Raw genomic sequence first — 18,664 nt, forward strand, 5'->3', positions numbered from 1 at the left:
GCCAGGTGCATGTGCTGCCTGTGGTGGTATCGCTGCAGACATCAGTGGAGAGATGGTGGTCTGCACCCCTTATGGCCAGTCTAGCTCCCCATGCCAGTGGTCATTAATGTTGCAGCAGTCCAAATGTCCTTACAGGAAAAAAAAAAACAAAGATGGAGTGTGAGGAAGAGACAACATGGAAAATATCATAACTGTCAGATAATTGTAATATATCCCATTCTATGCATATTCCCACAAAACTATTTAGATTAGTCACATACATATATGAATGTGAATCCAGACATATATGTTAACATTAATATGATTTGCATTATAAACATTATGCAAATAGTGTTGTAATTCCTCATACGCTTTATGAATTACAACTCATGAAACATCTATGTTAAATGAAAAAAATGTTAATCTAAGTTACTGGTTACATAATAATAATAATTTAAGCAATACAGACTAATTTTGCTGCTTAAATTTCAACCCATAGGCATCTATGTTAAATGAAGCATTGATTAATACAATGTTGCAAGAGCTATGCAAGCAAGTATATATGGTTTGTCTGACTGTATAAAGTAATTATGGACTAATGTCCATAGAGTTTTAAAATTACTTCAAAATTAATGCTATTTTGAAATGTATATCATTTGTAAATGAGCCATACTTACCCTGTGATTTCTGAGACGTTGTAGTGTCTTCTTATACACCTCCCTATTTCCTTCTATCTCTGCAGGAGTTCTACCAAAGAGAAAATAAAAAATCAAAATATAAAGAATAATGACTGCCTTTTTGTTCTAGCAGGTCATGGTATTGCACTGGTAATGGGCCACTACACTTACTCCAATGGGTCATGGGACTTAAAATATTCCTCCTGTAGACTATGGAGGTCCTGCCTGTCATTTTCAAGTCACTGAAATGGTGACACTATTGTTCACCGGTGTACAGGATGCCAGTTGCATTGATGACAGCCTTGGCCAAGCTGTTCCAAGCCTCAGTCTTGTACTGTGCCCCAGTAAACTTTCTTGCAGCAGGCTTTGGCTGTAACAATTATTGAGGAGACCAGAAAAAATGCTGGACTCCTCCTGATACCACCTTTGTGTTCTTACTGGAGACCTACTCTCATCATTGCCTGTGATGTCTTCTCAAAGAGATAAGGAATAAAAATATATAAAAAAAAATCTAATAAAGAATGCTTTTTATTCGGTTGCTATAAAAAGTAAAAAATAAGGAAGAAGGGTGAAAACTTTGCAAAAACAACATGGACAAGCTGCTTTTAGACAAGCATTCTAGGTTGGTTTTGTTGATTCTGTTATCAGGGTACCAGAATAAGTACCAGGAATCAGCAAAACCAACCTCGAATGCTTCAGTTTCTTTTCCACAGAATTGGAGATAGCCATGAAAGCCATCCATTCCCCCTCTAAATCTGGTACATTGTAATTTTCAGTGATTCACAGACTAGCAGATGACTACCTATAAAACATTATACAACAGTTTTAGAAGTGCTGTCTTGTTTCTAAATTGTTTATTCCATACAAAGACACCAAAGACTGTAGTTATAGAGTGGAATTACTTATCACAAATGTGACACCCAACACTGGCCCAGTAAGCAAGGAGCCCCAATCCTCACCACTGGCAACAGTGGGGGATGTACACACTGTTAGGATGACAAGTACACACACAGTAAAGTAGAATTTCCCTTAAGAAAACACAGAGATCACAGTCAGTCTGGGTCTGGTTTCTCCCTTTTTCTCCAGATCTACAAAAGACTCCTCACTGGCACAGCTATAGAGTTGAGATCTCAGCTGTGTGGCCAAGCTAAGACCTCCAGCACCCTCTCTGTTCAACCAGTGCTTCATGTCCCTGGTCAAGTTGCTGACACACACACACACACACACACACACACACACACACACACACACACACACACACACACACACACACACACACACATCTAGGAAAGGCAGGCACAAGATTACTAGCTATGCTGACTATAAGGTAATTTTCATTGCCACAAGCCAGTTCCTTATCAGCTACTTTAAGGCCCTTAGCAAAGGGTATCCAATCTTACTGTGTAATGTTACTATTAATCTAAATGGTAGTTTGACCAAGAGGCAAGGCTATTAGGAGTGGCCCACAGTATCACCAAATAGATATGCAAGTACTCTCAGAGCTTACATATGTCTCACATATATCAGACACAAATATAGGTTTAAATATATTTAATAATAAATAGTAAAAGAACAAGAAAATACACAATAAATCATCACAGTAACTTCAGAGTTCAAAATCACGGGAAAGATTTAATACAACATTGCAGGACAGTCTCAAATAAATGCTGAAAACATCTAAACTAATATTTGCTATGTTCCTAACTGACTCTAAAATAAATTACTGCACACAACATACTTCCTTACTTCCAGCAAGGCAAGTGTTGAGGTGGTAAGTGGATGTTCTTGTTAGGTCAAAGATAAAATACAAAATGCCCCCCCCCCCTCAGAGAGTTCTTAAATTAATATCTCAAATATTGCTGCTGGGATACTTGCAGGATGACATCACTTTTGTCATCTGGCTGTCCCGGGTGAAAACCCCCATTGCTAGAAACTGCCAGCATTTTACCATCTCTCTGTGAAAGAATACATATCTCTCAGAACTTTGCAATTGCTGAAAGACGTAAAACAATAAAACACTTACAAAACAATGCAGAAGGCTCCCTAGTTCTAGAACCCTGTCTCCTTGCTGCAGTGAAACTAACTTTTATAGCACAAGCATAAAACAATTTAATTTCAACTATTTTCTTGAAGTTTTGCAAGTTAACCCTTTATGTTCTAGTTTCCAGTGTTAAAACATATACATTTACACAATTACAATAGCTTATATACATTTCTGTTGTAATCTGGCAGGGTACACTGTAGTCACACCTCTAAGCTCAGTACTGTACATACCCTGTTCAACACACTCTTCTGTACCAGCAGTTTAATATACATATAACATACAGTTTTAATACATTTGTAATGCAAGCATATGAATCATGTTAATATTCACAAATTACATGATTATTTAGAAAATTCCACATAACTGGGCAGGCAATATTTCCTTTTGTGACATTTCTATATAAATCATATTAATATTCACAAAAGACATAATTATTTACAAAATTCCAGCTAGCTAGGCTGGCAGTATTTTGTCATAACAAATTACAGGCGTAGCTAAACTCACCTCATTAAAGACCCTGACTGAAACAGTCCATTTCTTCACTCCGACAACCTCTCAGTCATGTACTGACTCCTCCTATGATCAAAGACTCCTTTCCCACCTTTATAAGCTTTATACTAGTGGTATGCATTTTTTAGCATGAAGAATACAGGATTTCTGAGATCAACATCAGTAGTACGACATACAGAGAAGTTTAACAAGGGCAGGACTGGACTTTAAAGCAGTAAAATTAAATGTAATTTTACATAGTTTTATCAGGTCTACTACAAGGGCTAGCGGTTGTAGTAGACCTGTTTTATTTCTGTTTCATTCTATTTGGATCAGTCTTAATATTAATATTCTCTTCTTTTTTTATTCCATGAAGTAATACTAACTGTTGGAGATGAAGGAATGTGTGTGTGTGTGTGTGTGTGTGTGTGTGTGTGTGTGTGTGTGTGTCCACTTGTCACCAAAGCAGACACAGTCACAGTGTATAAATGATGTAGGGAGATGCAAGATTGTGTGTATGTGTGTGTGTGTGTGTGTGTGTGTGTGTGTGTGTGTGTGTGTGTGTGTGTGTGTGTGTGTGTGCGCCTGCATGCGCTCGTAATACAGTACATCCCGCTCTGTCCATCCGTGGTTCTGTCATGTCTTTGTGGGTATGTCCCTCGTCCATGAGAAGCTTGGCGTTTCTTCCACTGTCTCACAAAAGTGTAACAGAACCACAGAGGGACAGAGCCACAAAGCCAATTTCAATAAGAAGCATTATAAAAATGATAGGGAACTGGCACCCAAATCAGAAGTCTTTTATACCATCTTATGCACAATGATGGACAATCTAGACAGCATTTGTGTGACAGCAAGGACAGAAATGGAATGGAATGAAAGGTGAGTATGATTTCTTGAATGTCTATTTTAGGGAGAAACATGGCAGTTATACATGTCCATGTCTGTTGATCAGTGTATTTACAAATGCTCTTTAGCAAATTTAGCAAATGATAGCTAATGTTGATATCTCAGTTACATTTCCAATGATATATTACCTCTCCTAAGCATAAATACTGGAATGGTTGATAGCATTTATAACAAAAACATTTCCCTGGATTCACTAATCTTCCATGCAGGACTAGCTTAGTCCTGCACGGAAGCACCCATTTAGGAGTAGGATGGCAATGCATATTAATGAAGGCATGCTGCCCGAGCTCCTAGGCTTACACAGAGCCTGTACAAGTGCAGGGGGCATGTCTGAGAGCAGAGCTCTCAGAATAAACATGCCCCTGCAATGTAGAATAGCAGAAAGTGGTAGGAAATGAGCAAGATCGCTCATAGGTGTCCGCATATCCCCACCAACAGTTTTGCATGTGTACAACAGCATCAATACATAAAAATCAAATGAAGGAACCCCTTTATTTTTTTTTTAAATCCGAGTACAGCTAACCGTAGGTGCGCGGGTGTGCCTTCGCTGAACTATGGTTAAAGCAGCTTAAAAGCTGAAGAGGATAACAAGGAAGATATATTCAGATGAAGCTACACCGCAATAGTATAGTGGGCAGAGTATTCACCTAATGCGTAAGAATTCCCGGTTCGAGTCCCACCGCAACACAGTTTATTTTACATGGCAAAGCATGTTATAACCAATATTTTTGTTGCAAAACCCACTAAATAACATATATTTATGAACTGGAATACTGCAGGAAATGCATATGTGAAGTGTCAGTGTCATAATGAATAAGGCACTAGTAAGCAGGTTTAAGCACAAATAAGCAGTAGTAAGCATATGTAAGCAAAAGTAAGTGTGTTTAAGTGCGTTTGCATGGGGGTAAGCACTGCCTACACAGACTAAGCAATTTAGAAGCTAACTGAGTGTAAGAAACTGTAACCGGAAGTTAGCAGTGCTTACCGCTGGGCAAACCATTGCAAAACTGCTTACAACTGCTTTAAAGTGCCTTAATCACTTTGTATCCAATGGCCCATGTTCTTCCCAGCAACAAAAGAAACAGTCTCTGCAAGGCTCAAACCCAGGACCCTGCCCATTTCAGCTGCAGCATCTAACCACTAAGCCACCAAACCAATGCATGCAAGTGAGGTTTCAACACACAAGTCCTCACCATAGGAAAAACAAACTGAACATATTAAATGAATCCATGTACAGTGTGATGTTGTATAACCTGTTACATAACATAAATATGTGAACTGGAGTACTGTAGTAAGGCCAGGTGTGAGGTGTTATTGTAATAAAGTGTTAAAGTCCCCAGGACCCCATACAGTGTTTGTACACATGAATCACAAATACCAGACACAGATATAACATGTAACAAATAATAAATCAATGTCAAAAGGAAAATATAATGCTAATTAAATATTAAGCAACTCTAAGCATTGCACAGCTCAGCGTACGTGGTGTAAGCAATGTGTAGGCTGGCTAACTCAATCTGCCCAGTGGTATACCCCTTTAAGCAATGCCAGCATTAGGTTAGCAGGTGTGCCTATAGCTTAACCTTTTCAAAACCGTCCAATCATGGGAAAGTGCTGGAAATTGGGCATATTTAAACCCCACAGGTGCCAATAATTCCCATAACTGGTTGCAGCTCCCTACTGTAGGCCGAATGGCTGGAGTTGGGGAAGGCACTCGATTTAGAGCACAGCGCTGGGGCACCCAGGAGTCCAGATTCATGGTATAGCTCCTGGTAAAACACCATGAGGAGAGACTATTGCAGGACCAGTACCAGGTCTCTCAGTATAAAGTGGAGGCCTTGGACAGTCTTGCCTGTGACATCAGTAGTGCCACTGGTATCCCCATGGACTGATGAGCAGGTCAGGCATCACCATGCTGACCTGAAGCAGTGGAGGGGTGCTCTCTTGGAGCAGTGGATCCAAGAATCAAGGCAGATGGCCAATGCCCCAGCAGTAAGTACCCATGCTATTATGTAGATAATGATTGCCTAGCTTGTGTATACTATGGACAGGTAATGGCTAAATATCACTGTATTTCCCTGACAGCTGCAGATGAGCAGGCTGTGAACCAGCAAGCCCATGCTACTAGGCTGCAAAGGCTGCATAGTGAGGCAGGTTAGTAATAATCTTGCATGTACTGTCATAAGAAAAATATATAACAGTTCTAGAAAGTGTTGTACTAGTATAAAATGTATTGTGTATGGGATGTATTGAATAAACCAGACAATATGGCGGGAAGACTGTCATATAGGTTGTGTGTAAATAAAGGTGTAATACCTTGTGAATAAAAGTATAACCCTGGAGTGCTTGTGTACATTCTGCTTTCATATGTTGTTGTAGTGTTGCATGCTATAAATAGTACTGTTGTATTAAGCAGGGTTACCAGTTAAAATGTGCAGGCAGTTCAGTATAACAATGTTGGAAGTCCCAAGAGGTCAAGCATATAGAACAACTGAGGGAGACTTAGAAACCATTGGAAGGCTTTGCACCAATTCTCTGATAGCACATTGTACTGTGATATGAGCAATAATCTTTTTACCACACACAGCAGGGGTTTGAATCCCGGTAGTGGTAGTAAGTTGGATGCATAATCATAACCCACAACTGTACAGAGTTTGTGAGAATGTTCAGATAGAAAGCTGTATGCATAATTAGACCCAGCAACTGTACAGACTTTGCTAAAAGGTTCAGATAGTACACTGTAAGCATAATCATAACCATCAACTGTACAGACTGTGGCAGAATGTTCAAGTAGTAAGCTGTATGCATAGTCATACCCCTCAACTGTTCTGATCTGTCCACCATGTCCAGATAAATGACCAATATCTGCTGCCCGGTAACCTGTTCCCCTGACAAATCGGTGAGATGATCCAAGAAATGTAGGCAGCTTATACTGACATATAATGGATAGTGAGGCCTAAACATAAAATGAGAATGTATATGAAAGCAAACTTGTTATTGTAGCATCTCACCCAAAATGTATGACAGCTATTCCAAAATATGTCACATTAACACCTGCATCCTGTCAAGCTTTGACCAGAGTGTGTGCAATAACGGATTGCTAGGTATGTGTATAACATCAACATGGAATTTGGGAGTATGTGTAGTATTTGTCAGGTAGTGTTAAACATTTCTCCACAGCTATAACAGGTAAGAAGTGTAGACTATACATAAGACACAGTCCACATATATACTAATCTACAAACATGCCATTGTACAAAGTAAGGCCAGTAGGTAGAGTAATAATACATGTAAGGGACAGATCACTGCAGTGACTAAGAAAGTTCTGAAAACTACAGGGATATATTAGTTGTTAACTGACCTCTCTCTCTCACCCCCAACATATGTGCAACAATAACCTAATTACACATCTAAATGGGTACATGTACACTCCAGTCTTTTGTTGGGACATATGTCCTATTGGTTTATAAATATTCACATTTGATTCTATGCATGTGCCATGTTAATATGCTCCCATATTGGTTGCCTGTTGCCATCAATGAAACATGCATGCTGTTGTAATGGCCACTGTTGTCCCATATATGCATGTGTTCTGCTCACCCTGCAACTGTTGTAAATCTGGTGTCTTCAGTTAATGGGAATACCTATGCATGCTGTTATAGCTAACCCTGAATGCTGTTGACTATTACTAACCGATATCTGTCCTAAAACAGCAACACCATAGCTTGTATGGGAAGGCAGGTCCCAGCGGACCCACCTGTCCCACCTCAGCTGGCCATGGCACCGGTGACCAGCATGTCTGGGGCCCAGCCTGGGACGTCCTCCTCAGTTGGCCCTGCACCATCTTTGGGTGGAACAGCCTCAGGGGATGGGGCTCGGCTCCCCCCTGGCAGGGGGGACAGAGAGGTATCTGTCACCTGCCATCAGGCCAGGGCCGTGGTGCATAGAGAGCTCGACAGGAAGATACAAGACCAGCTACACCAGCTTGAGGGTGCAATTAGTGGATGAGCCTGCCCCTCTTACTGAGCCCCCAGCACAACCACCTTTGGATTCATGAAAGTGCAGTGGTGACTGCCCATGGGTGGGGACCACAGTCCCACTGTTTCCATTTGGGGGCTCATGGGCTTGCGACTTCCAAACACTCCTCCCCATCCAAGATGTTTACCCCCCACATGTCATATACCGCCACTGTATGCATCTTGTTTGCCTTGTCTGTTAACCTACCCAACCTACCTCCACAAATATACATACTACACCTCCCCAACACCCCAGTCTCACTTGAAAAAACAAAAAGGGCAATCTGTTCCCACAAAAACATATCGCCCCATACATAGCTGTCCATTTCGCACACGTGTCCACTGGACACATGTAATCCAGTCTAATTGACATCACAATGAATTATTGTTGTCCTCGCCCTCACCCAGGGGTTTGAGTGTCCAAATCTATCTCCAAATTCAGTGTATATGCACAGCCGTTGCTGTAGAAAAAATGGGCAGCTATGGACCTTCCCTACACCCTTCCTGCACATCCCTGGCTATTTTCCCTACTGTCTTTCCCTCTTTGTGCCCCTTTTTTCACCACTTTCCTATCAACCCCTTTTTCTTTTCTTTTAAAGAAATTAGCGCAGGGGTAAGAGGGAGTAAGCACTTTTAAGCAGCAGTAAGTGGGTTTAAGCCTGTTTGCATGGGGGTAAGCACTGTCTACACAGGTTAAGCAATTCAGAAGCTAACAGAGTATAAGAAACTGTAACCGGTAATTAGCAGTGCTTAGCTCTGCACAAACCCACCTACAACTGCTTTAAAGTGCCTTAATCACTCTGTATCCAATGGCCTGTGTTCTGCCCAGCAACAAAATAAACAGCCACTGTAAGGCTCAAACCCAAGGCCCTGCACACAATATACAAAGTGCTTTACCACTAAGCCAAGCCAGATATACATAAATCAGATGTGTATACCAACATCTAGATGTATGTGTGTGTGTGTGTGAATATATAAACAGATACAACATATCTATATATGCTGATATATATATATATATATATATATATATATATATATATATATATATATATATATATATATATACATGTATGTGAGTGTATTTGAACATATATACATGCAAATGCCTACATCGACATATATATATGCCTACACCTATATGTCTACATATACACAGCAAGGTACATATATGTACACAGATATATATCTATATAGGTATATACGGACATATTCATAGCAGTATGTAAGCAGATATATATATATATATATATATATATACACATATATATATATATATATATATATATATATATATATATATATATATATATATATATATATATATATATATATTTATATATGTATATGTGGCCATATATCTGTAGATAGCAATGGTAGATTAACAAAAACAAATATGTCCACATGCACTGTTAATGGGTTTGAAAGGTCCCAAACAATATACGTCTTGTACGAATAGGCATATCCCCCCCACAGCCAAACACGTCCGCCGTGCAATACACTACCTGGTGTTGCAGATCCCATAACCAGGACCTGACATGACATGGCCACAAGATGTTAAAAGTACTGCATCCCACCTGTATGATATCAGGCTGGTATTGGTAATATATCATGCAGTACAATCTGGCTCCCATAGGAAATGTAAAATATGGAAGCTATCAACATCCCCAGGATACATATACACAGACACATATGTGCAGATACATATATATATCTATATATATATATATATATATATATATATATACATATATATATATATATCTATATATATATATATATCTATATATATATATATATATATATATATATATATATATATATATATATATATATATATATCTATATACATGTGATTACACATACACATGCAAATATATGTACAGTAAGATACATATGTAGAAGGTGCACAAAATATGGAACAGCCACTATGTCTACAGTTCACACATGAACACCTGGGCACTGCATGGGCCACTCATAAAAATGACAATCATTGCCTGCAACATATACCCATTGAGAAGTCATAGGACAAAAAACCACTCACAGGTTTGCAGAAATGTAAAACCTTAATTTGTGTACTATTAGAGTTCTATATACTATTGCTACTGTAATTGGGATTGTCTTCACAGACATGGTGTGTGTGGGAGGTCACATCTGCTTTCCACATGTGTGCCACTAGCTACTGACAGACATCCTAAGGACATCATAGTAAAGTACCACTGCTAGTATGTACTGCCCCTGTTGACTGCAGTGGAGATATTGGCCATTATGTGTGGACATTCTGACACACTCTTTACAGTCCAGAGGTATACACTTAACTCCTTAGTGCAAAACATGTGTACCATGCCTGACAATATATGCCACCATAGGTTATGCATTCACACACCCCTGTCTGGCCTGACACGTAATAACCGCTGGTACAGAGGTGCCATGGTCACATACTACCCACTATATATCGACATACATCTGTACAACATCCCACTGCTCTGCTGACATACATGACTGTTAAGGGAGGCCTGGCAGCAGTACATCTGACAAGTATCTTCACATGACATCTCACTGGGTAAGTACACTAAGCTGCTAGGTGTGTAACAATGCACTGTGCAGGCTACAGTAGACTGGCTCAACACTGGGCTACATCTCCTATGGGGAAATGCACATGTACCTGTATATATAGCAGGCTATACAGGCATGTCACAGCACAGGGTAAGATACACCTGTGTGAAAGTGCATAACCTCAACCAATGAGAACACAGCCACAGCCATATATGGCAAGCTAGCATGATGTTACAGTATATGGACTATCTCTTCAACACCATCCTCATATGTGCCACTCACACACTAACCCTACATATACTGGGCCACTACACAGTTTGGTCTGATGGCTGACTGTGGTATGTGACATGTGTGTGTATGGCCCTACAAACGTGCAAGCCAATATGGTAACATACAGTGGAGCAGCATGTAACACCAGATAGGTCGGGACCTAGGACGACAACTACCACAGTCGGTACACAGGTCAAGGTACATATTAACAATACACACACTGTTGACATTCACCATAAGTACACATACCTCAGTACTGTACAAACAACCACAGTATGTCCAGGTTATGTCATCAAATATAATCCCTACTGTACATAACATGTGTAACAGTCTGATATCTCACTGGCTTGTTATCAGATGACACTAATTATGGTGTACAGCACATATGCACCTCTTAATGCATGACATATGTACAAAGGTTGACTTAATTGTGGCTGGAATCACATACACAGGGCCAATATTGACACATTGCTGTGATAACATCATACATTTACTGTTGTAACAGAGTTTGTTGCAACATATGTCCTATAAGGGATATGAAGTCAATAATTCTCATGGCTTTCACCATCTACAGACTGCAATCCTCACACTACCTTCTGCAGTTCACAGATGCATGTTTTGTGGGCAACACATGACACCAAAGGCACCACACACTGCCCAGTCTGCAGATGACCCTACAGATGGGGAGTCCTCATAAACATACAACTGACATGGCAGGTATTCATACACATAGGGCAGCCACCCTGTTAAACCAACATTACTCTGAATGCAGTATAGCAGCACTTACCGTCTGTAGTCAGGTCAGGCGCATCCCCTCCTGTGTGTTGGCCTGTTTCCACAGTGTATACTGTCAGAGGTAAATCCCCACTCCATCTGAGATGCTGTTTGCCAAACAACAGAATGAGTTCCCGCTCACAGTGAATGAAAAGGACCACACAAACATGATGTTCCTAGATACTGGAGTGTGTTCCCATGCAGTTGGCTATGGGAATTTTACCACAGATGTTCCACATGCAGTCAGCTAGGGGAGGGCTGCAATTCATGCAGAGGCCATCAGCTGATCATGAGCATCACCTAAAATACACATGCTGCTGCCTAAGAAAAGCAGGTATAGGTCTCCACATCCACCAGAGAGGGAGTGAGAGAGGCAGACAGAGGCATTGACAAGTCAGGGAGGGGTGGGAGAGTAAAACCTAAGTATGTTTGTGTCACACAGCTACCAGCACAGATTATCAAACCCCTGATGACTATGGAGTGCTATCACAGTCCTATGCAGTTGTTGGATGCGCCACATAGTTTACCTGGTGTGGAGTCTGCAGAACATATATGTGATGATGAGTGACATATGCAACAGGGATATGTAGCTATATGGTAGGTTATGTACACATGCCTGTCCACATGAACAGGTGAGAACGTCAACACAGCCACACTCTCACAGAGATGCACACACATTGACACACTTGTCAGGGCCAGGGATACAACTCATCCCTAGTGAGATTGCCACAACACATTACTGTGCAGGAATCACATGCACCATGCAGGTCATATGGAGGTTATATGGGCAAAGGGTATGGGGAGGTGTCTAACATCAGACAGCATGCTTTAGTATGCCACTGGGGGTTGTAGTGCATGTGGATGTGATCATACACATCATACAACACACACACAAACACACAGGGTGCCAGTACTGACATGCATGGGTGCATTTCTGCACAGGTTTGTGGTGGTCGACTGTGCCAGATGGCTATACAAGGCTAAGTGATGGGTATACCTTGGCATCAGGCCACATGACAATGGTCTGTATTGTGGCTCAAGCCTGTGGTTTCTGCATTTGCCCACACAGGTAGGTATTGTATCCACCATCCAGGTACCTAGGTGGCTATTGCGTGTGGCCAATATTGTGCATTGCTTGCCATGTATGTGTTCCCTAGTCCATTGCATGGATGGTGTCTGGGATGTGCACACCTCCCACATGCATGTACAGTGATATGTGGAACTGTTCCTGGGGTGTTGGGCACATGTTGTGTACACAGATTATCATCAGATGTGCCAGTCTTGGCCACCTGTGGCAGGAACTGGTAATGGACAGCAGGTTAACCCTGCACCTACATTGATGGCATGCATAATGGCATTTCCTGGCATTAGTGGCATCTGTCCATACAGGGCATGTTTTCAATCATGGTATGTCCTTTGTGGGTCATATGTGATGGCACCACAGGTGTTGCAGGTGTCCAGTGGGGAACATGGGGAAGGTGCACTGTCTGCATGTATGTGCCTTTTGGACAAATGGATAGGGTGCCATGCCCTCTGTAGGCCACTGCAATCACTCCATAGTTACTATCAGTCACCAATATGCAGTGTACTACACACATATTGGCTGTTGCCTCGACATATGTGTGTGTGTATGTGTGTGTGTGTGTGTGTGTGTGTGTGTGTGCGTGTGTGCGTGTGTGCGTGTGTGCGTGTGTGTGTGTGTGTGTGTGTGTGTGTGTGACATGGGTTGAGAGTGTGCTCTGGGTAATACGGGGCTTGCTAACTGTGATTGCCTGGCTGTGATGTCATATGTATGGGTACGGATTTGCACCCCAGCCTCTTGGCTATTTCACATCTGTTATTGCTGTACAGTGGACATTGTGATAGAGGGCCACCATAAAAGATGTTTGCAAAATTCACCACACATCGGGTCCAGGTGTCACACACTCACCTCCACACAAAATGCAAGTTATAAACACACACATACCTATCATGTCTGGGAGTTGAACCCCTACCTAATTAGTTTATTACACTACAGCACTAGGTAGTTATAACATGCATCACAGAGATTACTGGAATACACTTTCCCCAAAGGTGTATTTCACATTGGATTACATCAGCAGTACTTCCAAAGTAGGCCATTGGACATGTACTGCGTGTGACTAGCCTAAAATGCATTGCTCCCCGCACAGATATTGAAACATACACAACTGACATGTGTGGGTATAGAACCCCTAACACAAATCTATATTATACTACAGCATGGAGCTGTTATAGGACACACCACAGGGATTACTGAAGACCTCCTTCCCCAAAGGTGTAGTTCACATTGGAGGACATCAGCAGGACTGCCAAAGCAGGCCATTGGACATGTACTGAGTGTGACTAGCCTAAAATGCATTGCGCCCTGCACAGACATTGAAACACACAAAGCATCCACAATCAACATGCATGGGTCTAGAACCCCAAGAGGTGTCTATATCACACTACAGCAGTACACAGTTACAGCACACACTACAGAGATTACTGGACTAGGTTCTTCCCAGAGGTGTATTTCTAGGTGAATGACAGAAAGGCTCATCCAGACTCTGCTACACTTTGCAGTGAAGGAAAGGTTAGTTTGCTTTTATTTGTTGTATTTTGTATTACTTTATTGCCTTTTTATATTTTGAATACTGTGGTTTGTTTTCTTTACCTTGTGTTTTACTTGCATTCTGCTTTAACTGTATATTAAAACTTCAAAAGAGACCACAGCTCTGTCTCTTCTGAGTCAGGCAGAAAATTTTCCCCATCCTCCCACCCAGTTACAGTTGTCTTGTTAAATACCATTGTCCTTCTAGCTGCCTGCCTCTTATGTTAATTTGACCATATATCTCATTTCCTCTCTGCTTTCACTGGCTTGTGTGAGTAATCACAAAAATTACCATTTTTGAAATCACTCCCCTTTAACTATTTAAATTTATTGGCCATCCTACTGTATTCCATAGTACCAGAATACAAAAGTGACCACCCCTTTCAATCCATCTTGCTGCTTTAAAAATAGTAACTCTCCACTAAACCTTAACTTTTTAAACAGGTAAAACTTAAGTTACCTACTTTCACATCTAACTTCTCTAGTGTACACTGCAGTGTGCATTTATTTCATCTTACCTTTAAGCATCCCGGTGACTAGCACTTGCTCTAATACCTGCTGGAAAGTACTAGGAAGCCTTAAATTGATACAAGCACTCAACTCTCCTTGTTAATAAGGAGAAATTAATTGTAGGCACTAAACGGCCTATAATTGCAAAGTACCTTGCTAAAGTAAGGGAAAACAGCTCCTGTACTTTACAAAAAAAAGGCACCAAACTAGGCATGTCCAAGGGTCAGCTTTCAGTGATTTCTCCTGTCCACCTGGTGAATCTGGGCATACTGGGGCAATTCAGCAATTGCCTCATGTACACAGACAACCCTCTCCTCCTACCACCCAACACTACAACCTGTGAGAGATGCACTTACATAGTCAAACTGGAAGCAAAGCTCTCTCCACCCAAGATTGTGCTAGACAGTCAAGAGGAGAAGGTTAACACACACACTACACCTCAAGCAACACATATCCCTTCTAAACCCACACCACCAACACCCACATATAGCAACACTAAATCCACATATGCGGAGGCCCTTAACTGTAACCTGCCCAAGCAACAAGGACCTCTGAAGCTGAGAAACAAACAAATGCCAATCACAACCAAAGTGTCACATAGCTCACAACACCAGTGTGCCTTCCAGCAACAGCCCCTAAGGCAAAACAACGTACCTAACACTTTAGTCATAGGTGACTCTATAGTCCGGCACACTGATGTCCCACTCACCAGGGTGAACAAGGAGAAAACTACAGTCAGCTGCCTGTCGGGTGCCAGGATCCGCCACATAACGCATGCACTCAAGTCACTCCACAACAAGTACAAATGTGACTCTGTCATTGTCCATGTAGGAGTGAATGACTTGAGACATACCTCCCTGGACTACATGAAAAGAGACAAGGAAGAGCTCTCGGATCATGTGGCCCAGGCAGGTATGACCCTAGCCCTGAGTAGCATCCTACCTTCACCCAGAATGATACCACAATATAAGGAAAAAATGATTGACTTCAACAATTGGCTAAGCATCTGGTGTCATTCAAAGGGGATCCAGTATCTGTCTGCCTGGGATGACATGATAGACAAACCATGATGCTTTGTCAGAGATGGTCTGCACCTGTCACCCCTGGGATTCAGGTTACTGGCTAAGGCTCTTGCCACCCCTATAGTGCCTTTTTTAGACAAAGTTCAAAGGACAAAACCACCACCGTAACAGGTACAAGCATGCAAAATCTGAAGGTAATGCTACTCAATGCTAGAAGTCTAAACCTCAAAATGCACTCTCTCGAGGCACTCTTAAAAATGGAGAACATTGATATCTGTGCAGTAACTGAGACCTGGTTCAAAGCTGCAGAGAGCACCCCTGCAATACTAGGCTACAACTCTTACCACACTTTTCGGCCACCAAACCAGGACCGAAACACTAAAGGTGGAGAAGTGTCCATATTCACCAAGGATATTCATACCACCAGGCTAGCTGCCCAACAAAATGTGTCTAAAATTCTCCAGGTGCAACTAACACTAGGTAAGACTGCAATCCAAATTGTAGCTTGCTACAGATCCCCCACCATGCCCCAATATTCTCACTACACCTTTCTAAACATACTGGAAAATATTAAGATAAAATCAAACACCCTAATACTGGGTGATTTTAACTACCCTGCCATTAACTGGGAAAACTTCTCATGTACCAACACTTTTACCCAACAGTTCTTGGAATTCATAAATTCCGATGCCCTGGATCAACTAATCCATAGTCCCACCAGGGGCTCCAATATCCTAAATCTGGTCATTATAAGCATGGGAAATTGATGCTCCTCACCTATGGTCACCCACTCGTTGGTCAGGTTTGACCATAAGCTAATCACCCTTAACATCCACGTCCCACCCCCACCCCCCAGTAAGGAAACCTCCATAAAAAACTTTTCCAAAGCCAACTTCATGCTACTCAAGTCAGAAGTGACAAACTTCATGACACCCATGCAGACAGGAACTGAAAGTTCGACTGCTGAATCCTACACTAAGGCACTGTACGAGCACATCCACTCATGCATAAATCATACCATCCCAAATATAACCAAGATGCTCTCCTCCAAAAAAAGGAAGCCAATCTGGTGGTCCCCTGCCATAAACAAACTTTACAACAAAAGGAAGAAGCTGTTGCAGAAAAGAGGAAACTCACAGGATGCAAAAAACTCCCTTACCAGCATCAGTAAGAAACTGAGATCCCTCATAAAATCCTCCAAAGCTAGTTACGAAAATAAAATTGCCAAAGATTCCAAAGACAACCACAAGGCATTCTATAACTATGTCAAGAATCTAAATGGCAATGCTCAGATCTGCTCTGAGCTAAAAAAGAATGGCATTAAATATACTGATCCCAAGGATATTGCCAATATCCTGGCAGATTGATTCAGTGCCAACTTCACCCCCCTCTCACTTCCCTAAATGGCCCATCTCAATACCGGAAGATTGCCAAATTCTGGTAATAACGGCCACACAGGTAAAAAACGCACTCTCCAAAGCTAAGAATACAGCATCAATGGGACCAGATGACATCCAAGGCTGTGTACTACATTAACTACAATATGAACTGGCACCTCACCTAAGTGTCATGTTTAATCATAGCCTCACCTCAGGTTTCGTGCCCACTGAGTGGCGCAGAGCTACAGTTATCCCACTCCACAAGGGGGGACCCACCTTGGATCCCAGAAACTACCATCCCATCAGTCTGACAAGCCTTATCTGCAAGGCCATGGAGCATATTATCATGGAACTTATAAACAAAGACATTGGTAACCTTCAAATACTAGATCCCACCCAGTTTGGGTTTGTGAAGGGCTGATCTTGTCTCCTGAACCTGATTGATTTCTTCACATCAGTCTCCAGAGCCATGGACAAGGGTAAGGTGATCCACACAGCCTATCTAGACCTTGCCAAGACCTTTAACACCATCCCCCACTCTGGAATCATAGATAAACTTACTAAGCTGGGCATTAATCCATACGTCACCCAATGAGTTGCCAACTGGCTTACTGACAGAATCCACACTGTAAAAGTAGCTGACTCCAAATCCATCTCCAGACAAGTGACAGGTGGAGTACCTCAGAGTTCAGTCATGGGACCGCTCTTGTTTGGCATCTACTTCTCTGAAGTACAGGCCGACACTGAGGGACTCTGGCTAACAAAGTTCACAGATGACTGCAAACTGGGAGCCATTACTGAATCCCAAAATGATGTGGATACTCTACAAAAGGGCCTTACAGAAACAGATGCTTGGTGATAGCCATGGGCTCAAGCTCAATGCCAAGAAATGTATAGTTATCCCCTTTGGGAAAAAAACATGTACCCGTGAATTACCACATAGGTGGCAGTACACTAAACACCAAAAGTGTGATAAGAGATTTAGGGACACAGGTGGACAGTGGTCTCACCTTCGATAACCACATCGCCACAACAGTCAGGAAATCCTTCTATGTGGCACACCTCATCACTAAGGGCTTTTCATCCAGAAAAAAGGAGGCCATTGTCCCACTGTACTCACCCCCCATTAGACCCATTATAGAATACAATGCCCCATTTGGTATGTACCTCTCAAGACATCTGCAACAACTGGAAAGTCACAGAAATACCTCACTAAAAGAATCACAGGCCTAAAGCAGATGCCCTACTCTAACTGCCTTAAAAAATTCCAGCTATACTCTGTCACATATCGTCTACTCAGAGGCGATCTCTGCTTAACATACAAGGCCATGTCAAACCCAGAGCTGTTGGACATGCTACACTTAAAGAAATCCCAATCTGTCAGAGCCACATGCTCCAGGGATCTAAACCTTGTCATCACAATAAACAAAA

This window comes from Protopterus annectens, chromosome 2.part0 (genome assembly GCF_019279795.1).
Source record: "Protopterus annectens isolate FY-2018-M chromosome 2.part0, PAN1.0, whole genome shotgun sequence".
Classification (NCBI taxonomy): domain Eukaryota; kingdom Metazoa; phylum Chordata; order Ceratodontiformes; family Protopteridae; genus Protopterus; species Protopterus annectens.